The sequence below is a fragment of the Geospiza fortis genome, unplaced genomic scaffold, assembly GCF_000277835.1.
Source record: "Geospiza fortis unplaced genomic scaffold, GeoFor_1.0 scaffold55, whole genome shotgun sequence".
NCBI lineage: Eukaryota > Metazoa > Chordata > Aves > Passeriformes > Thraupidae > Geospiza > Geospiza fortis.
The window spans coordinates 10161808-10168259 of NW_005054308.1; positions in this window are offsets into that span (position 1 = coordinate 10161808).

Here is a 6452-nt window from a genome sequence, read left to right on the forward strand (position 1 = left end):
GGTTCACTGAGGTTGGAAAAGACCTCCAAGATTATCAAGTCCAACCTGTGACCAGTCCCCACCTTGTCACCAGACCAGAGCACTGAGTGCCACCTCCGGTTGTTTCTTAATCCTGCATAGATTCTGCATCTTGTGTTCAACAGAACAGCTGCATTCCCAACCCTGACCTACACCAATTTACTGCCTCTGAGTGCACAGGTCTGCTACTGTACAACCACAACCTGGAGATGTATTTATACAACCTCTTTTCCAGCAAAAAATCAAATCTGAGACGTTCCTACCATCCTGCCTGACCCAGGTCTCCTGTTCCCATCATCCCTACACCTGAGTTTACCTCCTGTTTCCAGGTGCTGATGCAACTGGTTGTGGGGCTCTGTGATAAACTGGGTCAGGGAAAATTCTTTTGAGCAGCAGTCAGGTTGGTTTTTTTTTTTTAATTTTGGATGATTTCACGTCTCCACAAAGAGCTGCCTCAGCACAACTGGGGGGCAATGAACTGCGTGGGACAGTGCCAAGAGCAAGTGGCCAAACATGGGGGCAAAACTAAATTGCCTCTGCTGCTGGGGAAAACATTCATGTAACTGCTCCAGAGCAGCTTCCAACCTCCGGAGCAAGTGATCAGCATAGCATTTGCATTTGAATTGAGGGAAAAATCCCCAAGGAGCATGTCTAGGCAGGTGGCTGTCTGGAGTTGGTCAGAGGTGGGATGGAAGGAGGGCATTCTGCATGAAAATTGGGTAAACAGTTCCCCGGGCTGCTCTGCACTACAAGGATTTTAGGTTGTTTCCAAAACTTTTACCTATCTATCCTTACCTTTGCCTTGAGCTTTAATAAATAAATCTTCCCTTTGCCTTGCAAGGCAAGCTGTCTTGGGTCATGGGACCAGGCTCTGTGCAATGGAAAAGCTCATCAAGCTCATTAATTACTGCCCCTGCCTTCCTCAGCATCAGAGCATGGATCCTTTGGCTCCAGCCACATGGACTAATAGGAAGGCATTTTTAATTACAGCTGGGCACTGCATCCTCCCTTTGCAGTCCCTGCTGTGGACCCAGCTCAGGGAATTTTCCCTCTTGAAGCTCGTGGGAAATCCATGGGAGCCACAAGCATGGGCCAGGCTGTGGGAAACCTGGATCCCACCTGGGCTCTGCATCTTGCCCAGGGTGCTGAACACACAGCCCTGCTGCCAGCCAGGCCTGCCTAAGCCCGGCTTGGATCCTGGCTTTTCATTTGCTTGGAAATAGCAAAGGGGAAAAGGGGGTGAGGGAGGTGGTGAGGATGGCAGCAGCATTACCACATCTGCTCGTTAGAATCATTAAGCACGGCAGCACTAAATGAATCATTAGGCATCCCAGCAGATCCACACATGCTTTGCTTCTCAAAGCTCCCTGACTCCAGTCCCTGCTCTTTGTACAAATGCCCAGTGATTGTTTCATTCCCAATGTTAATGCTGTGACTCCTTCCAAAAAAGAAAAAAAAAACTGCTAAACAGATGAAGCTCTGCTGAAGGAACAGATCTGTTTATGGAACATACTTTTCTGTCACCAGACCAAATCTACTCAGCCCCCTCAAGTAAATATGTACATTAAAAACTCCCTAACTGGCTAAATGAGAAAAAAGAAATAGCAAATGGGAAATTATATAACAAGGAGCAACTACGATAAGAAGGTGCACTTGAAAATGCTTTATTACGTGTTCTTTTGAGGCTAAATCTGAAAGCAATTTTTTAAAAATTCAGATATCAGAGACTGAATAAATGGTTCCACAAGAACTGGACAAATATGTGAAGGAAAGGGATTATTATATTAAAAAAAATAAATAAGCTCTCAGCCTGTATTATTATAATCTAAATGTTGTCTTAGCCTGGAATATAAGAATCTGAAAACAGATCTAACTGGCAAATAAAGCAATACTGACTTGTTTGTTTTTATTACCCAAGCTAATTTTTAAAAAATAATATTATAATTTTTTTTCTAATTCTATTGTTCTTATTACTCAAGCAGCTATTTCTACAGTCATATGCTTGCAAGAGTACCTGGCAGCAGTTTCAAGAAGTTATCTGAGTATTACAAAACAGCTTTACAACAGCAGACAAAACCACTCCATTCAACACTCCTGCCTGATCCCCTCTTGGCTCCCCTTCCACCCCAGCCCTCCCCATATCACAAGGCTGCTGAGATCATGCCAGCCGAATCAAAACCCCAGGAAATCACAATAGGATTAAAAAATCCTGAGGACAGAAGCCAGCCAGCAGGTTTTTTTTTTTTTTTTCCATGAGCATTAATAAAAGCAGGATAAACACAGCACTAAAATCTCCCAGCCTTTACTCAGGTGTGGAGGGCTGGGCTGTGGCTTCACTGGTGTTTGCACACACTCAGCAGGCTGAGAGCAGGAATTCTGCAAGTCACAGTTGGCTGCTTTGATTCAGCTCTGTGGCAGGAGCAGCCTCAGGATTATTTATCCTGTTTTCCCAACCCTCGGGTTTATTCTGATTTAAAAGAGTGAAGGTGGGCAACGTCCATCAGCAGAGCCCTGAGCACACAGGTGAGCCAAGAATAATCCCCACAGCTCTGTCAGTGAAGATAATATCAAATCTATCAGCTGCCTGCACTTCACAGGAGCTGCTTATCTCTGGGAGCTGTTAGATCTGACTTGAGTTCAGCCTGTTGTTTGGTCTTGTTTTCTCCCGCCTCCAATGGCAGCTCCACAAATTGTGCTTTTCATTCTGTACCAGGGCCTTGAATTTTATCCCTGATGCAATATGGTCTTAGCAACAATGAGAACAGTGAGCAAGTCATAAAAATAATAAACCATGCTAGGTCTGGAGGCTATGAAATCAGTTCAAACCTACTGCGGGGAGCTGTGCTGCCTGCACAGAGCCACATGGCTTTCCATGGGCACCAGCCCATTTATGAGTCATGAAACATAATAGAGTATTGTTGAAAGCTTTGGGACCATGAGAAATTATCTACTGCCCTGCATGGGGAATGGTATAAACTGGCAAGGAGCTGGAGTTACATTCTTTTACAGAAATGAAATCAGACAGCCTTGGCCTGCTTGCCAGTATACAAAACCACAAATCATGAGGACAACTCCTTAATTAGGACTAATTTTTTTTTTTTTAATTTTTTTTAAGAGTTGCCACTGTGCTAAGCAGCCAGGGAAGCCAACATTTGCTGCGTCCCTCGCTGAGTTATAATAAGGCAGGAAAGGTGGGTAAGACAAAAAGGAGGGGTAGGTGAGACAGTGTCTCAGCAGGAGCTCCCAGGTGACATCCCCTCATGCCAAGGACTGGGGACACGTGTCCAAGGAGGACAAAAGCCATTTGCTAAATATTCTGGTGTGATAACACCAGGGTGCCATCGGTGTGCTTATCTCCTTGTAGAGGAGGGAGGGAGGCAGCCTCCTGCAGGGCAGAGCACAGGGCTGGAGATCATCTCTAATCCAAATGCCACATTCCTCCTGCTGCCTGTGCCCAGAGCAGAAATGCTAAACAGCATTTCTCTGACTGAGAAAGCAAAAATCCTATTTTTAAATGAACAGTGAAGGCTTCAGGAAATTGCATAACTGCAGGAATACAGATAATAGTGGATAAATACCTGACAGGGAGAGAAAAGAAGACAAAGTGAGATCTTCCCAGTGTTATCCAGAGAATTCACAAGGGGCAGTGGGCACGGTGAAATACAGAAATCTTCATTTAAACACAAGAAAAAAGTTGCTTTACACTGAGGAAAGTTTGAAAAAGAGCAAGTGGAGTCTCAATCCTTAGATGGAGGATCCCTGTTAACTTTGGGAATGCTACACACTCATCCAGTCATGGAGAAAATAACAGCACTACGGGTACTCTTTAACAAATTTCAGTTAATTTATATAATCTGCATATTGAGTTTTTTATTATGTATTAGTGAGCCTAGAAAGGTCAGTAAAATCCCAAAGATCAACCTCTCTTAGCAAACCAGTTGCCACCCTGGAATTAAAATATGCTGAAGGAAATTATGGCCTGTGTAGCAGTGATGAATGAGCAGGAAAGGGCAAAACTGAATGGAAATTCAGCTAGGAATCATTCAGTCTACAAATGTAACCACATTTTCTATTGTGCAGCAGTTGCATCATGTCACACCCAGCCAATAACAATAAATCAGGAGCTCACTTCCCTCCTTCTGCCATGGATTATCTGAGGTGGGACCAGTCTCTCCCCTTCCCCAAGGAAATCTCATGTTGATCAAAGCACAAATGCTGCTTGAAGCACCTGACAGCATTTGACAGCAATGAGATATTTATCCAAGTTCAAGAATGAATAGACACAGTTATTTTGAGCCATATTTGGCTTCAAATTTACTTCAAAATAGAGGGGAACAGGCAGGTGCAACCCTGGAAGCTGAGGACAGGCATCACTTCCAGAGGTGGCCCTCCTTAATTGGACCAAAAATAAATGGATGCATCTCCCTTGTGGCACCAAGGGTTCCAGCTAAGCTTCAGCGGAGTGTTGGTGTTCTGGAGATCCTCTGCAAGAGCAAAGGAAGCAACAGCAGGCTGAACATTTCAGGGATTCAAGGAGCACAGACTCCATTTCCAGCTCAACCCCCAGCTGCCTGAGAGTCCCTGGGAAGCTGCTCCAGCCAGCAAAGCAGGCTCTGGGCCAAAAAATACCAGGACAATGTGCCTGAAATAGAGAGAGAGGCACTCAGAGGTCACAGTCCCAGCAAGCAGGGCAGCAGGGGAGAGATGATCATGAGCAGCACCTGAAATCAGCCTGAGGGAAGATGGAAGAGAACCCTCATCAAAGTCTTCAGCCTGGTGCTGATCTGAATCAAGAACAAACACCTCTCCCTGAGGACAGGTACGATCCTTAGGGAAGGGAACACACCTTCTCCATGCAAATATTGCAAATCTATCTGGCCACCAAGCAGCTGCCAGTGGTGTCCCAGCTCTGCTGGTCCAGGGACACGACCACACCTTCAGCTGGACACTCCCTGGGGACAGAATGACTGCTGCTGGAATCAGGCAGCTCTGGGGAACAAAGGAGGAGAGTGTGAGCTTGGGGAGGCCTCAGGCAGAGGCTTTGGATGGGTGGATGTCTGAGTTTCATGCCAAGAGTGAGATATCTTTCGCTATATTGGAAACCATCACTTCATAAAATTTTATATTCTCCCCACACACGTAGAACTGAGAGCTCTTGCATGTTACTGTTGTTCCTGGATAACCAAAATGTCACCTCCATAGCTCCTTGTGGGCTGCTGCTCCACCTCAGGCTCTCTGAAAGTGTAGCTGGTTCATTAAAAAAAAATAAAAAATGAAACCCTCAATGTTTGTGACAATCACATCGACCTTAATGTCTTCCAGGTTCTTGGCTGGGATGACACATCTCAATAAAACAGCAAAAAGAAAATGTCCTCTTTCATACAAACTAGACTGTTGTTTTCCACAAAGCTTTTCCAAGTCCTGGACACACGGTCATAGTAAATTCAACCTTTCTGACTTCACCTCTCTGCTCCAGCAATAACTGGGAGAGGAGATTGGAGCAGGGTTTAAAACCACGTCACCACCAAGCATCTTTGGAGAAAGGCAGAGAGAGGATCCAGAAGGGATTTGATCTCTAACCTACCAAGTAGGGTTACAGAAATAAAATCTGAAGTCCTAGAACTTTGTGAATTTGAATAAGTGGCAAGTTTTGGCCAAGGAAAGCAACGAAGGTGAAAGCTGGACTTCAAAACAAATATTTTCCTGCATTCCTAAAAGGCCTGTAGTTTAAAAAAAGCATTTGTAATAAAACCTAAAACAAGTTTTAAAAACTTCAGAAACCAAGGGCACAAACAAGTTCCAAGACAGTGAGAAGAGCCGTATCATTGCATAAACTGTGGGGGAAAAAACCCATTAACTTGAGGACATTGGTCAAAAAGTAAAGCATGAAATCAGAGTGGGGTTGGTTTGTTTATTTGTTTATAAAAGGGCCCACACATTCTAAAAAGGGTTTTGGTTGGGGGCCTCACTTTTTAATGTCTGCCTTTTCCTCCAGCTACTTTGTGCCACTGATTATTCTGGAAGAAATTCTCACCTCCCTGAACTACAGCACTTTTCTAAAGTTATGCAACACAGAAAGCAAAAGCTCAGTAATTGTCAATATCAAAGAATGTCCCTTGCATCAGCCAGTCCATCTGTGAAGTTTTGTTCATTATGTAGATTACACCACTGACATATGGGAGAGACATTTCTGTGGAAGCCTAAATGAAAGAAGTTAGAAACGCTTTATTTCTGAACTAAAAAAAAAAATCATATGGAGAGCTCCACAATTTTACAGGGGCTCCTAATATGTTTTGCCTTTATCCTTTTGTATACCCTTCTTTTATTTTATTTTTTTCCCCTCAATACGTAGACTAATTACAGTGATAAAACAACTCATAGAAGATGTGACTCACAGAGCCCTTAAGAGAACAATACAGCACTACCCTCAGTCA